Below are 26,671 nucleotides of genomic sequence, written 5' to 3'. Positions count from 1 at the left end.
ACCCCGCTCAGGAACGTCCTGCGATATTAAGATACATCCTCATGATAAACCAGAGGGATAACGGAACCGATAGACAAGAGCATTGTCTCCGTGGAAGCAGGGGGTAGAGAGGGGTACGGACGAGTTGGGATTCCAGGGGCTCTGTCCTTATGCTGTGTGACCTTAGGCAACTCACTACACCTTTCTGAGCTTCCCGTTCGCGACACTGTTATGTAGTCTGGATAAAGGACCGCCGTGAGGGTACACCGAGGTTCCAGATGTGACGGCACTTTGGAAAGGCTAGTGGGTGACTGAGTTCTGGGGATTGAGGATGATGGAAAGGTCTTTATGACAATTGCTTCCCTGTTCTCGCTGCTCTCCCACTCCTGAAGTCCGGCTGCCATCTATAACACTTAATAACAGTAACCCACACTTATTAAGTGCTCACTAAGGGCCAGGTATTATTTCACTCGGTTCTACTGTAACTTTATGTGCTAAGTATTGTTATTAACTCCATTTTGTAGAGTAGGAAAGAGAGGCTCAGAATGGCTGATAAGCCGCCCAAGGCCACGGGACCAGTAAGCAGCAGGGATTTAAACCCGAGTCAGAAGACGCTAAAACCTCTCAGTTCTTATGCTGTATTCGCCTCTAAAATACGCCTGGCAAGCTGCTTCCAAACTGTGCTTGAACACCTCCAGGGACGAAGGGCTCATTACCACCCTCATCCGTATCCTCACAATGAGTGCTCTCCCCTGACACATAAAGCATTATTATGGTGAGATTATTATCTGTAAAATAGAGTGATTGGAGTAGATGCTCTCTTAAGGTCTATTCCAGAAACATCACTTGGAGAGCACAAGCATTTACCGACAAATCCAGCCTGGCTGCGGAAGAAAGGATTAAACATCTCCGTATGAAAATGGAACGCAGCGAGTAAGAGGTGTGTGTGAATGGGGGCAATTAATCCTCTTTTGCCGATCACTATAAAAAAACATTTGCTGGAGAGGAGGCATTTATTCCCTGCAGACACACGGTGCGATTTTAAAATATCTCCACAGAAGGAAAGATGACGGAGGAAATACAAATCTATTAAATGTGCAGGGCAGAAGAAAAAGGGGCTTCCATAAAAGGATTTCTAAAGCATATCAAAGGCTTCTGGGGTCAGCGAGGGCTGTCGGAACACTACCAATTAGAGCTAAATGGGAAACCGGCTTAAATCTCAAAATTAAAGATTAAGAGCGCCAATTAACTTGTCTTCTAACAGAAAACATAGCCCTTAATGCTCAGTGTAATTTAATATTTCAAAATTATGACCACAAGCATCTAAGGCTGCCGTTCGACAATATAAAATGGACAATAAAAATCTCCGCGGGGCCTTGGCTATCCAGGCCGAACGGAGGCCGAACGGGCGTTGAACTACGCGGGTACAGGGTGGCTCTGAAGTCACAATGGCTGGACTGGCCCCGGGCACAGTTAGAACTCGCCCCAGGACACCTCAGCTCCGTTTTCCAAAGACCCATTCTCTGGCCAGCAGGAACCTTTTGATTTGTGTTTCGCAGGCTTTAATAAGGTGGATTATGCTGATGTGAGCGGAGGAAACCCCCAGCCGCGCTGAGAGGGGCCGCAGACTTTTCCAGGAGATTTCTCCAAAGCAGGCCTTTTCAACCTCAAGGAGCTTTGAAAATGCCTCACCCCTGGGCCTTCATATAGACCGCAAGCCCAGGGCATTGGAATTTTTTAAAGCTCTCGGTTAATTCTCACTGGCACCCGGGGTTGAAAACTGCTCCTCTGAAATATTGTGGACCCACCGAAGAAGAGAAAGCGGACATCTGGAACACAGGGAAGCCTTGATTTATGCCGGAGTCACCAGGATGGTACCCGCCATGCTGACAGTGAGCTGTGCAGATGAGAACACGGGCCCACGGAAAAATTTCCTCCTGGCAGGTAGGAACTGGGAGCTGAGTAGAACACAGAATTCAGCCTCTGACAAAGTCTTGGAGCATAAAACCAGAAATATAAAAAGCCCACGGCTGAGACTCTAGGTGTCTGGGGACGCCCCTACCCATGTGAGGCCCCTGTGGGTGACCGGCCTTCCTAAGGAGGGTGAAGCTGAAACCCCCATGTGGAGCTGTCCAGGACCTCCTCCTGGCCTTGAACCAGCCTCCCCGTCATTTCTCTGTGACTCTTCTCCCATTGCCTGGGTAACAGCGTGGGGCCCTGGGCGAGTTCCCAACTCTGCAGACAGATGGATGAACTCAGGGTGCAGAGACACCATGTAACCAGTGATCTTGGGCAAAGAGCTCCCCACCTCGAGCTTCCTCAGTCTCCTCATCTATAAAACACAGCTAATAACAGGACTCACGGGGTTAGTGTAAGGACCGCCTGAGATCAGCCCTGCGGGCCCCCGGCGAGGCGTCTGGCTTCACGGATGTCCCTTCACAGACCCGCTCTCGACATCCGTGTCGAGATGTGTTTCACCTCGTGCCTCCCTGCCGCTGTGCTTTCGCCCAGCCAGGACCCTCCACCTGGAGTGCCTTCCCTCATCGTCCATCGCTCCCTGTCCGATCCCACATTATTTGCCCTGATGCCGGGTTAGATGCTACACTTACCCCTCGCTTTTTTCTCTTTGCTGCTTCTCCATTCCAGAATTTAGGTTTTAAACTCTCCAACAGGACTGCTCTCTCCTCTGACCGTTCACCTCACCTGCGTCCTGGACCCCTACTTTGCAGTGACCATCGTCTGCCTGAATCACACTGTCACTCCCCCCCCCTCCCCCCCCCCCCCCCCCCCCCCCCCCCCGCCGAGGATTCCCTGAGGATAACCGGTGTGGCATTTCATCTCCTGGAGGCCAGTGTGGAGTCTCAGAAAAAGCATGTGCTTTGGCACGAATCCTCCCAGCGAGCCAAAGAGGTAAGCCCTATTCTTATCCCCACTTTACAGATGAGGAAATCGAGGCGGAGGTTAAGTCACTTGCCTCAAGGCAAACAGCTCTAGTTCAGAGCCGGGGCTCGAGCCCAGTAGGCTGGGCTCCAGAGTCCTGGCTCTCTACCGCTTTGGGATGCATCCTTGCAGAGTGAGGTGAGAAGAGACAGGAGGGAGAAGGGAACGACCAAGGAGACTGGGTTATGGAGACACCCTGAGCCCCAGCGGGAGCAGGGAGGCTGTCATCAGCATCAGGGGGCCTCGGGGAGGTCACATGAGCCCCGAGTTTCCTTTCCCATCACTGTCTGTGTGAACCACCGAGGACGGGCTCAGAGGTCACTGACCAAGCATCTGGTCCGGAGTGATGCCCTTGTGCCCAGACACTGCCCAGCCCTCCTCCAACCTACCTGGATGGGTGGGTAACTCCGAGTCCCAACCTTCCCCCAACCAGAAGGTGGGGGGCCCTAGGCGTCTAGAGTGGTGGTGGCGGCATGAAGGAAAAGACCACACCGTGGCCGAGAGCAGACTGAAAGAAGAAAGAACCAGCTGGAAACCTCCCATCTAGCAGGGCCCGTGTGAAACGCAAGCAGTAACATACCATGTGGCCCACGATCCCGTGGGCTGGAGCTCTGCTAGAGCAAAGCAGCACTCCTTCTCCCCTTCTTTCTCATGGCCGGGCTCCAGCGGCCTCCTCTGATCCCGCTGGTGACCGTCCTCCGGCCCACAGCCCTTCCCACGCACCCCTCTATAATGACAGTGGTCACTCTGCCTTACGCTTATGCCCGTGGCCTGCTTGGTCGTGCAGACCGTGCTGGGCTTGAAGATCAGGTCCAGTCTTATTCATCTCGGTCTGCGCCAAGCCATCCCCCCAGCATGTGCCCGGTAAGCCAGGGTCGGCTGGCTGGCTGGTGCCCCCCGCTAGACAGATCAGCCAACTGGCGCACGTCACCTTGACCCGGGGGGGCCACATGAATTCTGAGGCCTGCACAGCTCCTGGGAAGTCTCCTTCCCTCTGCCCTCTCCCCACCAGCTCACTCTATGCTGCTGACCATCCTGCCTCCACCACGGTCGTTAACTGGGTGGGGGAAGGTCTTAGGTGGCTCACTTAACTCCTCTGAGCCTCAGCTGCCCCATCTGGAGAAGGGGGCCGTTGTAACGGCCTTACAGAGTCATTCGAGGATACAGTGAGCTGCCACTGAAGGAGTCTCGCACAGGCCCTGGCAACAGGAGACTCCTACAGTCCCTGGTTTCCTGTTGGGATCCTCCCTTCCAAATCGCAAAAACAAAGTGCTTCCGTCTGGCCCCGCTGGCGTCCTTCTGCTGGTTCTTAGGCAGTGCGGGGGCTCCAGGGTTACCCCGCAGGGCCCTTCTCCCAGCCTCCTTCACGGTGATTGGCATGAGAACAAAGCCAGGCCTCATACGGGTCTCCCAGGACCCTTGCCAGGGGGACGTCAATCCCTCCCCCTCAGCACAATGAGGGCCCTTTGCCTCTCCACTGTCACCTCCCCCGGGAAGGCTGGTGTCAGGGAAGGGCCTCCAGGGGAGGATGCCCTCTGGCAATACCGAAACCTGGTGCTGGTGGTAGTCGTGTGCCCTCCCCCCATCCCGTCCCGACCCCCACCAAAGCTTCTGAGGGGCTTCGGCGCTGCAGACCCAGGGGCTGAAACCGCTCTTCTGCAGAATCAGCCTTCACAGACCAAACCAGAACAGCAACAGTTTGAAAACTCAGTGATTTTAGGCCCAGAGAACTCAATGTTCAGAGGCGAGCACAGAGCAAGGTCTGCTCCATGGAGGGGGGGCTGGGGGTGGGGGCGGACACTAGTGCTTCCCCCCCTCCCCCCTCCTCCCGCCCCGCCGCCAAGTAAAACGTAAGACGTTTGGATTTTCCGGCTTGCCTTCCTTAACAGTTCATGGAGGGGCTGCTTCTGCTATTTGTAACCTTAAAAAAAAAAAAAAAAAAAAAAAAAAAAAAAAAAAAAAGACACAAAACTCCTCGAGGTGTTTTTCCAATTCTTGGGACAGCCTTTCGGGGTTTGTTTTTCTGTTCACAAATTCATCCTGGCAAAGCCGAGAGGCGGGCGGCCATGGTTCTCTTCCTTGTTTTCTAGATGACTAAGCGGAGGAGGCTCAGAGAGGTGAAGACAGTTGTCCCGGGTCACCCAGCTAGCGAGTGCTGGGCTGGGGTCTGAACCCCTCTCACCAGGAACTGGTAAATTCCCCTTTGCGCCCTGGGGCTTCCGGATTGGGGGGGGGCGGGGCGGGGCGGGGAGGGAGGAGAGCGACCAGGTTTCGGGCTTTTTCTGCTTTTCTGTCTCTCTCTCTCACCAGCTACAGGGATGGCCGGCCCAGAGCAGGGCACCTGCAGGGCTGTCTAGGAGGCAAAGAGCGTGGGAGGGGAAGAGATCGGGGACATTCACTCGTGGGCTAACTTCTGTTCCTGTTCCCTGTTGCAGGTACTTGTTCCTCTGCCATGTCACTTGGGCTTCCGCATAGTTTTCCTTTGGAGAAAGGGATAGAGAGCTTAAAAATCATTGGAAACCAGCGCACCAGACCAAGCGAAGTCCGGGGCTCGTGCCTGGCGGATCGGCGTGTGATAAGGTGGGTTTCCGTGCAGGCCGTGGGGAAACTCACAAACCTAGAAGAGACTGGAGAGCCTCGGAGCCGCCAGCGCGAGTGGTGGGGGGCGGTGGCTCTTCGCTGAATTTGAATTTAAAATCCTTAGCCCTTAAAAAAAAACAAACAAAAAAAAACAAACAAACAAACAAAAAAAACGGGCAAGACCCACCGTGCTACCTCCCAGCGGCAAAACCCCGGGGAAGGTTTTGCAAGGGGAAGGTTTTGTAAGATGTGGGCCTGGCCTGGCCTGAGGGGCGTGGCCCGCTAGGAAGGTCAGCTCCTGATGCCCCGCCAGCGACTCTGACCTCCAGGCCGGTCTGGGAGGTTTTCCCTCATCCAAGCAAAACACATCAGACCTGGGCACCTCGGGTCAGCCTCGGGCAGGGGCTGGCAGGGCCACTTAAGAGAGGCAGGAGTTTAAGGAAGTCTCTGAAGTCGCTCAGACATCTGCAGAGGCTAAAACAGCAATTTCCTCTTGGTGGCGGGACATGGTGTTCCCAGAGGAACACGTGGCCCCCAGGTGCTGATCGGCTGTTGTGTCCCTGACCGGCTTCCTGCGGCTCGGCCTGCTCAGAGCCAGAGTGAACCTGTTTGACAGTCCACACGGGAGCAAGGGCCAGGGCTGGGGTCACTGTGACCAGTAAGACATGGCCCATGCCCCTGACGAGCAAAGGACACGCCGGGAACTTCTGTCCCCCTAGCCAGTGGGGTTCTGGAAGTAATGACTACAACAGATGCTACAATTTGCTGAGAACTTACTATGTGCTAAGCGCTTCACGTGCATTCATTACCTCATTGATGTCGGAGAAGTCCTATTGCTCCATTTAACAAATAAAAAGACTGAGATTCAGAGAAGTTAAGTCAAACGGTAAGTGGCAGAGCAGAGATTTGAACCCAAGTTTAGTGCCTAAGACTTCACCCTTGATCACGGTTCATTATCCAGACCCAAAGTATCTGGAGTAGTGGGACCCCACCCCTACCAAGGGCTCCTGCCTTAGTTTCTCTATACCATACATTTTCAGGGAGACAATGTCCCCCCCCACTCAGGGCGCAACAATTGCTTCCGGGGGGGGGTTACAAAAAAATCTTACTTTTTAATGTATAAAGCACTCATACAATATATAAACAGATGTATAGCTTATCTGTAGTATTAAAAGTTGATGCGGGGTGGGGGGGCTCCGATTAGAAAAAAAGTGCCTGGAACATAGTAGTTGCTCAGCAAACAGTCGTTCCTTCCTTCACTGCCCACTGGAGCCAGATGTGAATCGGTCGTCCCATTGGGAGCTTTGCATATTAGCCCCAGGCTCGGCCCAGTCTCACCCAGGTCCACCCTCGCTCCGTGAGCCCTTGTTGTGCAGGCCCCAGCAGGCTCGACGTCAGAGTCTGCTCCCATTAGGACCCAGGTTCACCCCCGCCCAACATCCTTGTTTCCTCCTGGGAGGCCCCAGCTCCCCAGAGTTGGCTGTTGGGACTCGTTACAGGTTAAACAGGTACAGGCTCAGCTCAGCTCCAACGAAACTGAACACTTCAGGTCCCTGTGGTCAATTCTCCCAACACAGGGAAAAAGGTAATTGTCAATTAACGAGCCCATCAACTGAGGCGGGAGGAAAATCAATAGCACGGACCAATACGAGTGTTCTAATGCCAGTCAGGATTCCGGGAGCGGGAGCCTTTCAAATAGGTACACGGAGTAATTGGCTGCTCCCTTGTGACCCGTCCCGCGGACTCTACAACTCTCCAATTAACATGTACCGTTGACAGGCACACAATTATTTGGGTTCACTGTGCCCCAGCTAGTGTTTGTTCAATCAGAACTTGCAAATACACAGAAAGTGCGCAGAATAGCAAACGTGGGATGGCTCTGGGGGAAGCCAGACAGCAAGTGGGTCTTAAAGGAACCCTGCACTTGGGATTTCTCTTCCAGAGAGCTGCCCCGAGTCTCAGCTCGGATGTTGGCCCACAGCCCTACTGTGGCCGGCCCCTGACTAGACCTGTCCTCATCCCACTGACGAACTCAGAGGGGGCTGCCCAGGGCTGGGCAAGCACTGTCTCCTGCGATCTACTGGAACCATCTACCAGGTGACTATCGTCCTTTGCAAAGAAGGAGCCTTCTGCCTGGAAGGCCATTTCTCATCTCTCCCACCTGGATCATTGTGACCCATCCAAATCAGTCTCCAGATCCTTGGGGATTCTTCCTGGATTTTTCCAGGCAGGGCCCTTTTCCCTGTGCACCTTAGCTTCCTGGGCTTCCTCCTCCCTTAGCACGTATCCCATTGGGTTACCCCACTGTTTTATCTCAGTGTGCCTCCCCAAAGAGTAACTGAGCCCTTTGATGTCGGAGACTAAGCATCTCTAGACATCATCACTAGCAGAGAAGGGACTTAGTAAATGGCTGTTGGGTGGACGGGCGGGTAGGTAGTGCAAAAAAAAAAAAAAAAAAGACTTGGCGAGTGGACGGGTGGATTTGTGGGTATACGGCACAGCAGATGAGGAAATGGAGAGACTGGTTGGGAATGAAGGTGGGTAAGAGCGGAGAGGATAGGTGGGGGCATATAAAGAGGTTGGGGCTGGGAGGTCAATGGGTGGAAGGATGGCTAAAAAGACAGGAGGCTGGCTGGATGGTGTTGGGTGGTATCTGGAAGGCCATTTAGCACTGTGGTTAGCAGCGAGGGCTCTGGAGCCAGATGCCTTGGCTTCCACCTAAGCTCTAGTATCCCCTTGTCTTCTGGCTGTGTGACGGTGGGCAAACGAATCATTCTCTTCGGGCCTTAGTTTTATTACCTTTAAAATGGAAATAATACTAGAACTTCCCTTTTAGCTTGTTGCCAGGGCTAAGGTATACCTGGGAAGCCGTGGCTGACACGAAGGAGGCCTGAAGAAACATCAGCCACTGTAATTTGTATTATTATCACCGTACCTATTGAGAGAGAAGTCAACAGATGTGTGGAAGGATGGCTGGACGTGCAGACGGCTGGACGGATGGGCAGACGGATGGCGGCGTGACGAGGGAATGAGTCGGGGGACAATCTAATGCACACACAGATGAGGGGAGGGTGGGTGGAGGAGAGGAAGGGAGAGGATGGGGGGTTGGACACCAGAATGGATGCTCCGTGGGAAGGGCAGCAGGTGGAGCGATCGCAGGGAACCCTGCTCTGAACTCACCCCCAAGGCGTCAGAGTCTGCTACCCGCCGCACTCCCGATGGGAAATCCTATCGGAGTCGTCCCTCCCCAACACCCAGGTCTGCTCCTGCTCTGGCTCCTGACAGTTTACAAGCCAAGCTGTTCTCTGAGGCTCTCGTGGCACTCAGCAGCTGGTCACGCAGTCCCTGTCCGCCCTGTCACAGAGCCATGCCCAGGGCCAGGCGGGCTCTCCTCCCAGATGGCCCTGGTCTGGATCCGCTGGGACTTCAAGTCCGCACCGGGGAGCTCAGTGCTCCACCTGAGGCAGCAGGACACAGCTCTGCCCCTGTGACTCCTTTTACGCTGTGTAATTGCCCTCAACCTCCCAGGAAACTGAGGGAATGGACTGAGCAGCGACTGCGTACCAGACCGACCCTCGGCGCTTTTTGTCATATTTAATCAGTATTACAATCCTAGAAGGTGGAGTGTAATCATCCGTGTCTCACACATGAGGTCGAGAACTCAGAGTCACGGAGAGCAAGTGGAATCAGGACTTGATCCCAGTCTCCCACTCCAGACACCAAGGCTCTTTCTACAACCTCAACATTCTTGGGGGCCTCAGAAGGGGATCCCATCCCATTTCCAGGGGGCACGCAAACTGTTGCTTGGGGACAAAGCTGGGACTATGCCAGGATTCTGGACGCCCCCCAAACGCCTTCTAGGGATAAAATGATATTTCTTATTGATCTTATGTTAGAACAACTTGGCTAGAAGAAGACCTGTTGGTTCAAAGAGTTCAACCATTGCCCCCCCGCCCCCAACCTTACTCCATATGCCGGTGAAGAACATAGACATGTACTCCTTTGGTCGCCAAGGATACCGCAATCTAATGTGATATCTCCCCAGCAGGAATGGTCCCGGTACTGGTCAGACAGGTGGAACAGCCCTTCTCTGCCCGTCTCCTGGGTTGGCAGCTAATCCTGAAATCAGCTTGTGATCCACTCTCAGGGCTCCTTGTGTCTTAAATGGGACTCTTGAGAACCAAGAGCCTTCAAAATCATGGATGAATCCTGAATCGCGCCCCCCAGGAGCCTCTCCTACTGTCCTGTGTGGGCAGGCCGACCCACTTGCACAGGTGTATCTCCTCCCTGAGCCAGACGAGAGGCCTTCTGTGCAGATTGTTAAATATCTAAAAATTTCCAGTGCTACCTGATGTTCAAAGTACCATGTCATAGGATCCCCAAAATAGCTCCAGTACAAGAAAAAGAAATTATAGACCGAGCTCACTTATGAAATGGGACAGGAAATTCTGAATAAAATATTAGCTAATGGAATTCAGCAATTCATATTTTAAAGTACATCATGATCAAGTAAAGTTTAACCCAGGAATGTAGGGTTAGCTCGATATTGGAAAATTTATTCTACGACACGGCACACGAACAGACGAATGGAGAAAGATCAGAGCGTCATCTCAAAACATGCAGGAAAGAGACTTAATATCATGGAACACATATTCGTGATTAAAACAGAAACTCTTGGTGAAATAAGGGGAAAGGGAACATCCCTAATCTGATGAAGTGTATCTATGAAGAAATTTAAGCAAATATTTCACTCAAGGATGAGGCGTTAGGCCTAGTTCCTTTAAGTCAGGAGTGAGGTCGGATACCCTCTATCATTGACGCTGCTCCACATTGAACTGAAGACCTAATCAACACAATGAGGAAAGAAGAAATGAGTACATCGTGTAAGAATTCAAAAGAAGTAAAACTGACTTCATTTGCATTGCTATATAGAAATTGCCCAAGAATCTACAGTCTTCTAGAATGAGTAAGAGCGTTCGCTGTAATACAAGCTCAGTATCTAGGTCTCAGTTGTGTTGCTATTCATTCTTTTTTTTTTTTTTTTAATTTTTTTTTTCAACGTTTATTTATTTTTGGGACAGAGAGAGACACGGCATGAACGGGGGAGGAGCAGAGAGAGAGGGAGACACAGAATCGGAAACAGGCTCCAGGCTCTGAGCCATCAGCCCAGAGCCCGACGCGGGGCTCGAACTCACGGACCGCGAGATCGTGACCTGGCTGAAGTCGGACGCTTAACCGACTGCGCCACCCAGGTGCCCCACTATTCATTCTTAGTAATCAGTTCAAAACTCCTCTTAATGGGGTGGGGGACTTGGAGGCTGGAGGGCAGAGCCCCAGATAGAAAAGATGAGAAGACGGTTCGGCCAAAGACCAAGTCCAGCGTCGATGATGCAGTCGCCATTATTATTTTCCCGTGGTACCCTTCCTGGGGAATAGCTGCTCAGCTGTTGTGGAATGCTGAACCTCCCCTTGGGTGTTGGCCAGGAATCTCCATTCCCAGTGGAGGGCTCTACCCCCGCAGAAGGTGTGAGGGCATCTGAAGTCGGTCCGTCAGAGAAAAAGACGTGGTAAATCTTTTTTTTTGGAAGTATATTTAACATCGTGTTGCATTAGTTTCAGAGGCACAGTAGGAGTCAACAATTGTATACACTTCTCAGGGCTCATCAAGGGCATTGATCCCCTTCATCTATTTCACCCATGTCCCCATCCACCTCTCCTCTGGCAACTACCAGTTTGTTCTCTGTTAAGAGTCTGTTGTTTTGTTTTTTTTTTCTTTGTGTGTTCGTTTTGTTTCTTAAATTCCACATACGAGTGAAATCATATGGTATTTGTCTTTGTCTGTCTGACTTATGTCACTTGAGATTATGCCTTCTAGGGGCGTCTGGGTGGCTCAGTCGGTTGAGCGTCCGACTTCGGCTCAGGTCATGATCTCACAGTTCGTGAGTTCGAGCCCCACGTCGGGCTCTGTGCTGACAGCTTGGAGCCTGCTTCGCATTCTGTGTCTCCCTCTCTCTCTGCCCCTCCCCCACTTACACGCTGTCTCTCTCTCCTTCAAAAATAAATAAACATTAAAAAAATTAAAAAAAAAATCGTACCTTCTGGGTCCGTCCGTGTTGTTGCCAATGGCCAGAACTCATTCTTTTTTATGGCTGAGGAATATTCCATTATATGGATAGATGGATAGACAGACAGACAGGTTCCACATGTTCTTTATCATGGCTTAGCTTTTTAACATAACTGCCAGCTGGCGACTTGGAAACCCTCCGTCAGTTTTTGCTTACATGTGGGAGCGTGCCTTGTGGAAAGCAACTTGCTTCTGACCCTTTCTCGCCCTCTCTTCATGGAACCAAAGGGTGTTAGCATTGTAAGGGCACCCAGAAGCCACGCCCTTTGTCACTGGAGAAGCTAAAGCACAAAACAGTGAAGTGATGAACCCAGATCCCTACAAGCAGGAGCAGCCGAGCCTGGATTACACACACACCTACCTACACCCCTGGGTGTGTGCCTGAGACCCATTCCACACCCTCCTGCACACCCACTGGGTGCCAGGCTCTACACTAAATCCTGGCATTGTACTTGGGATTGAGACAGACCCTGGGGCGCCTGGGTGGCTTAGTCAGTTAAGCATCTGACTTGTGATTTCGGCTCAGGTCATGATCTCACAGTTCATGAGATCGAGCCCCATGTTGAGCTCTGTGCTGACAGCACAGCGCAAAGCCTGCTTGGGATTCTCTCTTTCTCCCTTTGTCTCTCTGTCCCTCCCCCACTCATGCGGCTCTCTCTCTCTCTCTCTCAAAATAAATAAATAAACTTAAAAAAAAAAAAAAAAAGACAGACCCTATCCCTCCTCTCTTAAACCTCACAGTCCTGGAGAGAAGACAGCCATGAATGGATAATTTGCATTAGCGAAATGCACACAAATAAAGAAATTAAGCAAAGAAAAATAAAAACCTGGGAGAGGCGTAAAGGGGACGCTCAGGGTGCCGGGAAGGGGAGTCAGGGACTGCTCCAAGGAGGCGCCAACATAGAAGGTGTGTCCGGAACGAGGCGCCACTCAAACAAATAAAAACTGTACAGGGGAAAAAAGACTCCTTTCAAAACCTCAAGACAACCCTGAAAGGTACCTCGTAATAAACCAAGCAAAAGAGGTGCCTGACTTTTATGGAGAAACTCACAAAGCATTACAGAAGGAAATACAAGAAAACTCCGGAAACTGAGGGCAGGATGGGAGATGAGAAGGAGGGGGCGAAGGCAGGCAAGAGGGGCCTCCCCGCTGCCCACGCTGGATGGGCTCTGAGCAACACCCAATGGGAACGCAAAGAACGATTCGGATTCTGGGCTCTGGGCACTTGAGTTAGAGTTTCCCTCTGGTCACGGGCGGTGCTTTCATGCCCACTTTTTGCAAGCAGAGCTAATGCACATGCAATTTTGTAACCAGCCTTTTCCCACTTAACGATACAGCACGGATACTTCCCATATCGTTAAGGGCTGTTGGATAAAAAACCGTGAAGAGTGGCTCTCCGAGGCAGACAAGCATGGGGGCTTCCCGGAGTTCAGAGAGGAGGACAGTGTGCGGTGGGGGGGGGGGCACGGACTCAGCGTACCATCTGATCCCCTCGACCAGGACCTCCACAGGATGCAGAACTTTTCCTTTCATTTTGCAAATGAGGGAGTGGGGCCGGGGGGTACAGGTGCCAGCTGCTCAGGGTCCCCAGGGCTCTTGGCTCTGTGCTGCTCCCAGAGCTGAGGGTGGGGGCAGACCATGCCTGTCCCCCTTTGTTCCCTGACAGCACGGGCACCGTGTTGTGGGGAAGGACACTCGTCCAGTCGTGTGCTGCGTGACCACACTGCCTGGCGGCATGCTGGAGCTTGGGCCGCAGGGGAAAACAGAACCAAGATCCTCCTGCCTTGGTTTCCTAGGACTGAGGCAACACCACCACCTTGGCAGCTTAGAGCAAGAGAAAGGTGTTATCTCCCAGATCGGAGGCCAGCAGTCCAAATTCAAGGTGTGGATAGGGCTTCGCTACCTTGGGAGGCTCTGGAGGAGACTCTTGCTTGCTCCTGGCAGCTCCTGGCGATCCTTGGTTCGTGTCCGCATCATCCGCTGTCTGTCCCCATCTTCACGTGCCATCTTCCCTGTGTCTCTGTGTGTCAAGTCTCTCCCTGTCTTCTCTGATAAGGCAACAGCCATTGGATTTGGGGGGGTCTACCCTAAATCCAGGATGCTCTTATCTCCAGATCCCTGACTTAATTTTATCTGCAAAGACTAAGTCCAGGTAAGGCGAAAACACAGCCACCGCGGCTCAGGACTCGGACGTGTCTTTTTGGGGGGACGCAATTCAAGCCACTCCCCCGACCCACATTCTAGTGAAGGCAAATGAAGAGCAAATAACTAGGTAGCACGTTAGACGGTGACGAGTGCTGTGCCGAAGGCAGAAGAAGGGAGGGAAGAGGACAGAGCCTGCGGAGCGGGCAGGGCGGTTCTGAGCGGGACACTCAGGGGAGGCGTCACTGGGAAGGTAACATCTGAGCACAGATGTGAAGGCGGTGACGGAAAAAGCCATGTAGGTATCAGCGCGAAAAGTGTCCCAGGGAGAAAGACCAGCAAGTTAAAGAGGCCGAAGAAGAAGCATGCCTGGAAAGAATCAAGCATGGGGAAGAGAGGGAGGAGGGGAGTCCGGGCAGGGGTGGGGCCCCCGTCCGCAAGGTTCCTGCAGGCTCTTGCTCTGAGCAAGATGGGAGCCATGGGAAGGTTTCCAGCAGAGGTGAATACAACAGGGGCGCGTCACCTGCTGGGCGCAGACCAGCGAGGAGGAAGCTACCAGATCCACACGGGGGATGCTGGCTTGGACCGCCATGGCGCCAGTGGAAATGGAGCATTGGTGGGAATTCTGGGTGCGCTTTGAAGGCAGGGTCAGCAAGATTTCTGATGGGTGTGAAATGTGAGCAAAAGGGAGGAGCCCCGTACAACAGCTGGGTGTTTTGGCCTGAGGAACCCAAAGCGCGGACTTGCTTCTGACCACGTTGATGGAGGCTGCATGACGGACAGAATTATGGGAAAGCTTAGGAATCACATTTTGGACAAGTTGGGCATCAGACGTCAATTAAGAAGAAATGCTGACTCGGGGCAGGGGGTGCCTGGCTGGCTCAGTCGGTAGAGCCTGCAGCTCTTGGTCTCGGAGTTGTGAGTTCGAGCCCCAGGCCGGGTATAGAGATTACCTAAAAATAAAATCTTAAGAGAAGAAGAAGGAGGAGGAGGCGGAGGAGGGGGAGGAGAAGGAGAAGGGTGGGGAGGAGGGGGAAGAGGAGGAGGAAATGCTGGCTGGGCAGTTGGATATTTGAGTCTGGGGTTTGGGGCAAGGTCTGAGCTGGAGATACAAAGGTGGGGGTTGTGAGCCTAGAGACACTGTTTAAAATCCAAAGGGCAGGGGCGCCTGGGTGGCGCAGTCGGTTAAGCGTCCGACTTCAGCCAGGTCACGATCTCGTGGTCCGTGAGTTCGAGCCCTGCGTCGGGCTCTGGGCTGATGGCTCGGAGCCTGGAGCCTGTTTCCGATTCTGTGTCTCCCTCTCTCTCTGCCCCTCCCCCGTTCATGCTCTGTCTCTCTCTGTCCCAAAAATAAATAAAAAACGTTGAAAAAAAAATTTTAAATCCAAAGGGCAGACGAGGTCCTGATGGGAGTGATTGCAGAGAAGAGGCCCCGAGAATGACTTTACCAAGGATACCCCAACATTACAAGATCGAAGAGGGAACCCACAGAGGAGGGGGACAGGAGTGACCGGTGAGGTGGCAAGAAAGCCAGCAGAAAGTGGCACCTGCAGAAACCAAAGAGTGATTTAAAAGGGAGGCGGTGGCCAGTTACGGGCCATGCCGCAGCTGGGTCAGGTGGGATGCACGCAGAGGGACCCGTGGGGTCTTGGAGGTCTTAGGTGAGGGAGGTTCAGTGGAGGGACGGGATGGAAGTGGCTGGCTTGCGATTAAACAAAGTGGGGGGAGGGAACCTGGGGACACCCGCAGAGACAACTTTTCCGGGTGTTTGGCGGTAAAGAGGAACGAATGAATGAGTTTGAGCTCCCCGGTGCTGGGGGACCTTTTCTTCTGGTCAGCCCTATGCTACGTGTCTATCCCCTGGCGTGGAGCCTGGCACTTAGTACCCATTCTTTAATGTTTATTTATTGGTTTGTTTTTGAGAGAGAGAGAGAGAGAGTGCACGGGGAGGGGCAGAGAGAGGGAGAGAGAGAGAATCCCAAGCAGGCTCCGTGCTGTCAGCACAGAGCCCGACACGGGGGCTCGATATCACGAACCGTGAGATCATGACCTGAGCCGAAGTCAGACTCTGAACCCACCGAGCCACCCAGGAGCCCCCCGAAAGTGGGTTTTTTTTTTTTACCGGGCTACAGACACGGCTGTGCGGAGGTCCGATAGATGGTACAGTCCACCCCCCCCCCCCACCGGAAGGTTTGGGAAGGCTGGGGAAGGAGGGGAGGGGGTGCTTGCGCTGGGGATTTGGATCCACTGAAGGCCTCGGAGGAGGAGGGATGTGGTCGGAGCAGGGGCGTCAGGGAGACCAGGCGGGAGGCTGCTGCTGGGCCGGCTACTGTAATAGCCCGTGCAGGGGTGGGGGGTGCGGGGGGGAGGGGAGAAACAGGCAGGAGCCGAGCTGCAGACCCGCCTGCGGGCACGCAGGGCAGGCCCTGGTGCCCAGCTGCTGACTGCTGGAGAGCCAAGCCCTTTTCACGAGGCAGTTAGAAGCGCTCTTGGGCAATCTCATCTCTCAAAGACTGAATTTCATTATAATTTAAGTCTTTCTTGGGCTTCATCAAAGGCTCTGAGTGTCTTGAGAAAGAGAGGCATCTCTTTCCTCAGGTGAGGGGAAACCACGCCAGAGCTTTCTCTTCTAATATAAACTAGACAAGGAGATGCGGCTGAACTGGGCAGAGCCTGCCGGAGAACGCTAATAGACTGGACGAGAAGAGAATTATAGAAAGAGACAGCTCCAGAGGGTGGCGGGGCAGAGCAGAAAGAGCGTCCGGGCTGCCCGCCCCAGGTGGGCTCCCAGGGGACCCGGGATCAGCGTCTGCGGCCGAAGCGCCGCAGGGCCTGGAGGGGCTCCGCTTCTCATCTGGCGAGAAGCTTCTCCGCCCGGAGACCAAGGAGACAAAGACCCCCTCGCCCCCAGCATCCTTCCTGGTGCATTTCCAGTGATCCCATTAATTGTGGAGGTTCCGGGGCTGGAATGGAATTCATGGCGTTTCCTGCATAGGAGCGCGCAGTGGGGGTGGATGGAAGTGACCTAAAAAACATTTAGCCAGAAAAAAAAAATAACAATAATAATAAAACCCGCGCAGGTTTGACGCTCCCACCAGAGGCCGGGAAGGGGTTGGGGGCTATTGTGCACGCATGCATGGTTTAAAATATCACAGGCGGTTAGATGTCTCACGGCCGCCTTGGCTTATAAGGAGGTGCTTTGCTTTTGTAAAATCAAAACCAGCGCTGGTCTCTGACTCACAGGCTCCAAACAGCCTTCGCTGGTTACAGAGGCTGGGATTTCAGCAGGGGCACGGGCTGGAACCGTTCTCAAATAGGAAATCGAAGACCCAGAGACAAAGGAGGGGAGCGGGAAGGGGGGAAGGGGGGAAGGGGGGGAAGGGAGAGGCAGAGCAGGAAATAAATGCAGAGTTAATGCTCAGCGAGGGCCTCAGCGGCCGGCTCCCTGGGCGCCTCGGCAAGGCCGCTCAGACCCAGGAGTGCGGGAGGCGGGGGGGGGGGTGCTGGGCTCCCCACCGGCAGCCCATTTGTCCCCTGCCAGCAGGCCCTCTGCACCCCGGGGGGGGCTCCTCATCCCATCTCCTGTCAGAGGCTCTTGAGTCTTAAGCAGATGCCCTGTCACGCAGAGCGAGAGGCTGTCACCTCCACGGGAGGGCGTGATCACTCAGAGTTGATATGGTGGCTTTGAGGCTGGGGCTGGGGCCGGGGAGGCAGGGTTGAGCAGGGGCGAGAACCCCAGGGGAGGCGAGAGGGGGGGTTCCAAGAGAAGGTGTTCCCTGTTCTGTCTTGCCTGTCTGTCTCTCCCTCTCTGCTCCGGCTTTGGCTTTGTCTTCCTCTACCTTCCTTTGAGTCTGGCTCATTGTATCTCATTGTCTCACTCATTCTTTGTCTCCTTCCCTCTTTCTCTGTCTGAATCTCTTTTATTCTCTTAAGAAAGATGGCCGAACTTGTTAAGCCAGAGATCAAACACCCCAACGGGCTGACTTGAACATCTGGTACGCGTGTGCTCGCTCGCTCGCTCTCTCTCTCTCTCTCTCTCTCTGCGACACAGTGGGTTCCCCGTAGAGAGAAAGGGCAGGGAGGGCGTAGGGTGTGGGTGAGAAAATCAATGAAATCCTGTCCCTCCTGGGCCTGGTAACAGTGGCTAGAGCTACGGGAAGGGCGAGACTATTCCCTAAGGGCCGGACAGTCTGCTACCAGGGCTGGACCACCAGTGAGGCCACCGTCCCCGCAGGAGGAAGCAGGTCTGATGTCCCGGTGAGGTCTGGAGGCCCTGAAGTGGCTTTGCACGGAGAGGAAACATGTGTGGGGGTGAAGAACAAGCATTTCGCTTCAACCTGTACCAGCCCCGCGAGGGGTATGATTCTCAGCTTAAAGATGAATGAGGTTCAGACAGGCCACGGAACGCGTCCGGCACAGCCCGCCGGCAGAAGCGGGGCCGATTCGTCTGGGAGTATTTATTGTCGCAGGTGGGAGCTTGGACCTTGGTAGGTTCGGGGTAAAGGCGACCAGGTGAGGACACAGCTAGTCTGGGCCTAAAGGTGGGGAAGACGGAGGGATGGGGCGGGGGGGGGGGGGGGGGGAGGAGGCGGCTGATGGCACCGGAGAGCGGTGGCCTGCCGGAGACCCGCCCACCCGAGTGTGCCCTGTAGGGGCAGGTCAGCAACGGGGGCTCCTTGTGCCCATGTCCCTTCTGAGAAACGGGAACATTCCGTTGCCCTGGGGAGCAATGAGAGGGGGGAGGGAAAGACGGGGGGGGGGTGACAGGGAGGAGACCCGGCTTCTCCACACTCCCCCCCACTCTCCCCTCCCTGGAGTGCTGACCTGTGGACCGCTCCCTGCAAGGGCATCGGACCAGGGAGGGCAGGAGGGGGCGCTCACCGGGCCTGCCCTACGCCCGCCTTGCTGCGCCCACAGATGTGAGCTCCCCTCCCCCTCCCAGGCCCCCCCCCCCCCTCATTTTGCAGAGAAGGCGACTGAGGCACAGAGATGTTGTACACTTGGCTCGTGCCCACACAGCTAGTAAGTGGCCGGGCCGGGGCCCCTCTATCTTCCATGACCCCGGCGCTGTCTCTGTGTCTGTCTGTCTCTCTCCCCTCTCTCTCTCTCTCTCCAAGCATGGAGGCGGGGGCAGGGTGGTCAGGGGGAGGGGACACGTCACCCAGTCCACTCAGTTCCAAGGTTGGTTGGGAGCCGTGCCTGCCACCAGGAGAGGAGGACACAAATGACAGAGGGGGACCACACAGCAGCCACGTCACCTCCCTCCCACACCCCACACCACCTGGTGAAGGGTCATGCGCGTAATAGCAGCAGGCCTCTCTCGGCCCCGCCTCCGCCCGCTGGAGAAGAAGACTGTGACAGGTGTCTTCTCCAGGGAGCGGGGCTGAGTATGGGAGGGGGTCTTGGTGGGCAGGGACTCGGGCAGTGGGTGCCACGGCCCCTGACTTAGAGCTGCACACCTCTACGCCTGGGCTAGGACATACGTGCGTCCCCAACCCATTGGCTGCGGGCGGAAAGGCTTCCGTGGGGCCACCGGGCTCTGAGAGAAAGAACGCGACCCTTCCCTGCCAGGCAGGTGCAGCGTGCCAGGGGAGGGGCTGGAGCCAGGCAGGTCAGCAGGGCGGGCTGCTGACACCAACGTGTGAGTGGACACAGGACCGAGACATTTGTGTCACATCACAGCACCCGCCGCGTGGCTCTCTGCACAGAGCCCCTCGGGTAGAATATGTGGCTACTGTGCACGTCTGACATCCACTTCCAACGTGAGCCCCAACTCTGACGTGCTCGTTAGAACAAAACTGAGGTACGTGCTGCTGACATTCGGCACCGTTTGCTGAACCCAGGACTGACATGCGGCTTTCACCTATGTTAGCGTTTCTGAGCCAGTGTTTTAACTGTTTTAAATGTGTATTTATTTGTGAGCGGCGGGGGAGGGGCAGAGACAGAGGGAGACACAGAATCGGAAGCGGGCTCCAGGCTCCGAGCCGTCAGCACAGAGCCCGACGCGGGGCTCGAACCCACGGACCGCGAGATCATGACCTGAGCTGAAGTTGGACACTCTTACATAGTATATAATTATACTATGTTTATGTTTTTAAAAACATTTTTAATGTTTATTTATTTTTGAGAGAGAGAGAGAGAGTCAGAGCATGAGCAGGGGAGGGACAGAGAGAGGGGGAGACACAGAATCCGAAGCAGGCTCCAGGCTCTGAGCTGTCAGCACAGAGCCCGACGTGAAGCTTGAACTCACAAACCGCAAAATCATGACCCGAGCCAATGTTGGACGTCTAACCAACTGAGCCACCCAGGTGCCCCAAAGCAGTTTTTTTTTTTTTTAATCAGGAGATTCACATACAAATCAGAAGGTCTGGCTTTCCCGGGTGCCTATTCTCTGTTGGTTTCACAGGCTGGCACTGAGCAGGGCGCCCCCTCCAGGCAGGGCCGGGCTCTCCCAGAGGAGCTCGAACTCTGCCCTGCCTACTTCTGTCATTCCCACTGTCCGCCTGGCCACGCGAGCCCCAGGGCTTGGCACCTGGTTCTGGCACACGCCCGTGGCCCCCAGAATATGTTCCTTTGGGTCCTGGCCCAAATCTGTGCAATTTCTGGACTCAGGAAAGGATGGATACAACCTGCTATAAGTGAGGCAGTCTTACCCTGGGTCCCTCCATTGCTGCCAATCTGCAGATGACAGATGACACGTTTCTCCAAGGACGCCCAGACCGGACATGTAGAGCCTGTCATGACGGCACTGGAGTCCCCATCGCCTGCTCCTGAGCTGCCAGGGAAGCCTCTCGGTCTGTCCACCATGCCCAGAGTCAGGCCAGGCGACCCCGGGGCCTCAGAGCCTCCCTGGTGTCCCTCCCTGGTGGTTACCGTGGGAACCAGAGCTGGGGCTGGGCAGGGTCTTTGCTCTTCACACCTTGCGTCTCCTTTCTCAGTTCTTGCTCAAGGAATGTTTGCAGAGCACCTGTAACGTGCCAGGCCCCATATGAGATATGAAAGGACGCTAAGCGTCAGTCCGTTGCCTTAAAAAACTCATAGTTCAGGGAGGAGTCAAAGTCAGACCACAGGTGACCCTACATCCTGGCTGGCTTTACAATTCAAGGTCAGGGAGAGGCCCAGGCTAACGCTACAGGTTGAGGAAAGCAAGTGGAGTGAAATCAGGAAGGTTCATGGGGAATACAGCTTTTGAGTTGGACCTTGAAATGTTTCCCTGGGGGGAGGGGGGGTCAGAGAGGGTGTTCTGGGCAGGGCTGTGGTGGGCGAAGGGAGCAGGAGCAAAGGTGTGGAGGCGGGCAAGTACAGGGCAGGGAAGGGAGCCCATCCAGCCGCAGGAGCAGACCCAAAGGAGCTGATGTGCAGGACATTCCTTCGGCCACGGTCAAAGAAACCTGGGGAAGACCGGGCTGATTTCCAAGAACGCATAGAGAACACGGAATTTTCCAAGTTGATTTGCTCGCAGGCCCTTGCTCCACCCGCCCCCTTTTTATTTGCAGCCGGCGGAGCACCCGTGGGGCTGGGGAGGGGGGTGACAGAGGAGGAGATGGGAACAGCCTGGAACGGAGGCAAAGCCAGGTCATGCAGTCTCCGGTGCCCAGCAGCGGCTTTACTGCGAGGGTACTGGGCATGTGAGAGGGCTCTAGGCAGAAGGTGGCGTTACCTGGTTTGCTAACATTTCAGAAAGATGGGGGGCTGCTTGAAGAGGCTGGAGTGGGAGGGGTAAGGGGAGGGGTGGGAGGGAGAGGATGAGGAGGAAATCTTCAGCCCTTGGATCCACAAGAGGAGGCGGGAAGGACCAGGCAGGTGGTTGCGGACGTGGAGAGGAGCCGGAGGGGAGATTTGCTGGCCATCTCAGGGCCTGCTGGCTTTTCTCAGGGGGAGAGGAGCCAAGGTTTCCCTTCCCAGCAATGTGGAGCATCCCAAGGGTTGCCCATGTAGGAGGGTCACCCCCCCCCAGCCCCCCACCAAGGGCACACATAACGTCTGTTCTCTGCAGGGGAGGGAGGCCAACAAGAGAACTCCCTAGCTGCGTGTACTTGACCTCCCGTATCTCCATCTCTTCAGCTGAAATGGGGAGAGAGACAGACCAGGGGTGCCACCAGGTTCAAGAAGCTGGGTAGCACCTTGTAGGTCTTCAGGGAAAGTTACTTCCGTGATCCTTAGGCTAGCAGCTTCTCGGGAGCCAAGGTTCTGGAGGTGAGCTGCAATCAAACCTTAGCCTTGCTCTGTGCCGATTACGCAGCCTTGGTCAGGTGACCACTCGAACTCCCCGCACCTTTGTCTGAAAACGGGGCTAATGACAGTGCTCCATTCAGGCGTGGTAATGAGTAAACGAGAGACGACGCTATACAAGGTGCTACGGAGCGCCAGACGCGGTAAGTGCTCAATAAATATTAGCTATTGCTAATTTTAATATTAATGAGGTTTTATACTATTGGCGATCAAAGTCCGCTTGGACTTATATTACAGAACTTTCGAACGCAAGTGTATCACTTTGGGGTGCGTACAGTGACCCCTATTTGGCTACTACAATATTAGCAAGAAAGTCTTTGGGGGACTGGTCTTAGCCCATTCGGGCTGTTGTGACAGTATCCCGTAGCCTGAATGGTTTATAAATAACAGAAATCTATTTCTTGCAGTTCTGGAGGTCCAAGCTCGACGCACCAGCAGATTCAGTGTCTGGTGAGGGCCTGCCTCTGGTTCATGGACCGGTCCTTTCTAGCTTCAGCCACCAGTGGGGGAAGGGCCAGGGATCTTTCCTGCCTCCTTTATAACAAGGGCACTAATCTCATTCACAAGGGCTCCCCCTAACGACCGAATCGTCTCCCAAAGGCCCCACCTCCTAATCCCACCATCGCGGGCCTTAAGATGCAGTTTATAAATTTGGTCGGGGGGACGCAAACATTCCAGTCCATAGCTGGGGCCCATGTTAATCACCGGATAATAATGATTTGTAATTAATGGCCTGTATTTCAAAATTTGCTTCTAAGTGCTTAAAAGTGTTTCTCCTGTCACATAGTCCCGACGAACCATTAGACTATGGACCCTGATGCTTAACTTGCTGAGCACGTCTCTTTCCTGAGTAGCAAGGCCAAGGTCTAGGTCTGGCTCAGAGCCATCGCCAGCCAAGAATGAAAGATAGCAGAGGGGCTGAGGCCGGGTCGGACCACTGAGAGCACCGTGCAGAGAAATGGGCAGACACAGCCAGGGGAACCCCAAGGTCCTCTCCCCGGCAGGAGGCAGGGGCAAAGCTCATGGCTCTATGCCCTGAGTGACGAGAGCACAGGGACCTGGCGTCACCCACCAGCCAAGCCTCCAGCCACCTGCTCCTGGTGACCTGGGGTCTGCTATGGCAGGTTCCTCGGCTAATCGTCCACCAGACACATTGTCGTCCTCCTCCCGAGTAGTGGGATTGTAGGTGGGCACCCAGCCGCCCGGCTAGACTACACTTCCTGGCCTTTTTTGCAGTTGGCAGAGTTCTTGCCTTGCACTTTATGTCGCAAAAGTGGTGCGTGCTCCATCTGAGACGGAGCCTCTAAGACAGCGGGCACGTTTCCTCCTCGATCTCTTGTCACCTCCCTTCCGTCTACAAACAGGACATGGCTGAGACCCAGCTTCACCCCGTAGATGTTTACAACACCCGAGGGAATGGTGGAGAAACGAGATGGGGAGAACCTGAGTCACCAAACGACTGAGTGACGGGATCCACTCACCCAAAGGTAAGGTCTTTGTTCTTTACGTTACCGAATTTGGGCGGTGCGGTGGGGGTGGGGGTGGGGTGGGGTGGGGAATGAAAGTTTCTTTGTTACGGCAACGTGGGTTCCCCTCACGAATACAAGGAGCTTCCAATAAATACGACCGAGGAGAGTAAGCAGGTGCAAGGCGAGTCGCTTTGGAATCTGGGACCATTGGTCTCCCCTTTTGTAAAACAGAGGTAACACCGTGGGTTACCGGTTTACATCCGGGATTTTTCGTTACACGCCCACCGTATTGTCCAGCACAAGAGAAGGGCTAGGGATGCAAAGAAATAAAACACAACAAAAATATTCAAACTCCTTGACCCACCACGGCAGGACCTCAGGAAAATTTCCTAGCTTGCCTTGTCCCCTCTCACCACATACCTGTGTCCCTGCTGGGAGACACCCTCTCCCCGGACGGGCTGCGAGCTTAATGTCTCTGCACCTTTGCTCAGGCTATACCCTCTGCCTGAAAGCCCTTTCCCTTCTCCCTCACCCGTGGAATGGTCCTCATCCCTCCAGGCTTCCTCTGTGGCAGAGTTAGCCCTTCCTCATCGGGTCATATTACCAGGAAGGTGCACACCCCTCTGGTTTAGGAAACGTGGGGGGTCCAATGCTGAGTGCAGGGCTGGCAGAGACGGAGGGCTCAGAACCGTGCATTCATTTGACAAACACTGCTGAGGTCCCACACTAAGGACAAGAGACAAAGTTGTGGACAAGACACACATCCCTGCCCGCAGACAGATCACATGATAGCGGGGGGACCAGACCCTAACCAAACGCACACGCCACAAATGTATCATTACGTACAGGGACGGATGAGGTGAGGAAATGAACCGGGTGCCGTGCGGCCACCTTGCGTGGACGACTGCTTGTCGGTGGGACCTCAGAACACCTGGGGAAGAGGTGCCCTGGAAGCTGAGATTTCAAGGGAGTGGGCGTCGGGAAGGTGAAGGAATGTACTGACGTGGGTATGGTGTCGTAGGCAGAAGGCACAGTACGTGCATATAATCGGAGACCGGAAAGAGCTCAGAGTGTGGTTGTGGGATAACGCATGGGAGACGACGGCAGGAGGTGGGGGGGGCTGGGGGTTTATCTCCTGGGCATCCGCCCATGGAAGGGGGGGGGAGTGACCTGATGCGGTTTCCATCAGCGGGAGGGAGAGGTACTGCAAGGGTCCAAGCCCGACACAGTGGAGCCTGGGTCTCGGGAGGTGGCAGTGGGGAGGGAAAGGGGGGTGTCTGAGAGGTGAGGGTAGACCATGGAGGTTCAGCGTGGACTCCTGGAGGTTGCTGGGAGAGGGAAGGGAAGGGTACAGAGGAGGGCCCGTGTCTCCAGGGAGCGCGTCTGGAAATCGGCTGGAGCTGTAACAGGCAGCGTGTAAGGAAGGCTCGACGAAAGGAACAGCGCCATTTGCCCCTTAAACAGGTGTCAGCGGTGAGCCGAGGGGGGAACAGAATTTGTTCAAGACGCACAGCTCTAAAGAATGGAAACAGCCTGCCATCCATCATAACCAGGGAGACCGGTTGAATAAGGGCAGGGCCCTTTAAACAGACCACCGTGCAGCCATATAGAAGAACAAAGAAACTCAGCTTGAGTGAATGAAGAACTGTCTCCAAGATACATCACGAAAAAGCAAGGTGCAGACCGTGGACATTGTATGTGACCATTTGTATTAAAATGGGTGAAATATAGGAGTATAAATACATAGTTTTTTTTTTCTCGAATACAAATGAACTCTCTCGGAAGCACACAAGAGCCCGGAGAACACGGGCCGCCTCCAGGAAGGAGGGCAGGAGGGAGACTTTTCTCCCTCTATCCTTTTGTGGTTTTGGGGTTTCAATCATGAGAATGAATTAGCTATGAAACAATTCATAATTATCATTGAATAAAGAATACATTCCGGCTTAAAGATTAACTAGCGGTAACACAAAATGTTACGTCTGGAGAGCCGCTATCAAGGAGGCTTTGGTCCAGTCTGATGGGTCCCCTCCCCCCACCCCTCGCCCTCGCGCCCCCACCCCTGCCCCAGCAGGGTGCTGGGGGCCCTCTGGCTCTCTGCCTTCCTGTCCTGCAAACCCAGATCTAAAGCAGCACCATGATGGCAGTTGTGGGTTTCTACAGTTTTGATCGCTGCTATTAAAATTGATTTTTTTTCCTTGAAATCACCTAATACACAGAAAATTTATGGTCAGTTCCACGGCGGCAGATAGCCTAAATCAACCCACTCCGAGGTCAGAATCCCAAGCTAAAAAGTTTCCACTGAAAACAGCTCACACGTCACCTGGCGGGGGACAGTGGCCCTTGTGCCCGTGGAGGCCCAGAGCCTGGTGAATCAGCCACGGCTGGGGAGCGACAGCCAGCGGGAGCCTCCAGAATTCTGTGCATGGTGGCCCCTGTCGGACCAGCCACGGGCCTTGCTGCCCAGTCCAGCCAAGGTGAGGCACAAGACAGGAGAGAGAAACGCAAGCCGTGATTTGCAGGACCTGGTGCTAAAGGCTTAAAAGTTATTGGGCATTTCAGGAGGGCAGTAGCGGAGAATAGCCAAGCGGGAGGCCCTTCTGAGCACGAGGCCTGTGAGACACACGGATCTCACGCCCCGGAAGCGGGTCCTGCAACCACTCTCCCGGGGGGCAACCCAGACCAGGCTTGGCGAGATTACAAGAGACACCTAGAGTCAAGCCTATGCTTCCTGCACAAGCCTGACTCCGACGAGAGTGACAGCCAAGGCAGAATGCCCGCCCTGCACAGGGCTCTGTCCTAAGATAAGGACGTAAACACAGAGAAGTTCAGTAACTTTCCCCAGGACACACAGCCAGTGAGGGGCAGAACTAGGGTTCAAGCCCAGGCGGCCGGACCCCTAAGGCTCACTCTTCATTCCCACACTGTTCTGGGGAGGCGGGGAAGGCTTCTGTAGAAGGTGCAACTCAAAAGGGAAGCGCAGGGGGCTGAAATCAACGCGGCCAACCTCAGTGGGCCGGTCAGACTTCAGAGCAAAAGGGGAAAGGCCAGAAAGGGCTTTGCTACGACCAGTTTCTAGATCTGTCCAGGACGACACAGCAAGTTCCACGTCATGCTGCAGGCCTGTAGCTCAGGTCCTATACGCTCCGACTGGTCGTGGGAACGCGGCCATCCACGTCTTCGCTGATGGCCTGGTGTTGATGGGATA

The 26,671-nt window shown here is 54.4% G+C and overlaps 1 long non-coding RNA gene across 2 annotated transcripts; it reads left to right on the top strand.

The window, feature by feature from the left end:
• Positions 1-2,767: 2,767 nt before the first annotated feature.
• On the top strand, positions 2,768-25,416 carry LOC109492121. 2 transcript variants are annotated; one of them, XR_002736351.2, is made up of 5 exons: positions 2,768-2,889; positions 5,010-5,110; positions 5,355-5,499; positions 7,442-7,596; positions 8,336-10,508. It is a non-coding gene; the product is annotated as an uncharacterized LOC109492121 (long non-coding RNA). The 2 variants fall into 2 exon arrangements; XR_006586575.1 differs by lacking the exons at positions 2,768-2,889; positions 8,336-10,508 and adding exons at positions 23,362-23,484; positions 24,931-25,416 and having other exon boundaries at positions 4,975-5,110.
• Positions 25,417-26,671: the final 1,255 nt, after the last annotated feature.

The sequence above is a fragment of the Felis catus genome, chromosome D1, assembly GCF_018350175.1.
Source record: "Felis catus isolate Fca126 chromosome D1, F.catus_Fca126_mat1.0, whole genome shotgun sequence".
Taxonomy (NCBI): Eukaryota; Metazoa; Chordata; class Mammalia; order Carnivora; family Felidae; genus Felis; species Felis catus.
The sequence above is the reverse complement of the archived record's forward strand: the minus strand, read 5'-3'. Positions and strand labels throughout refer to the sequence as shown.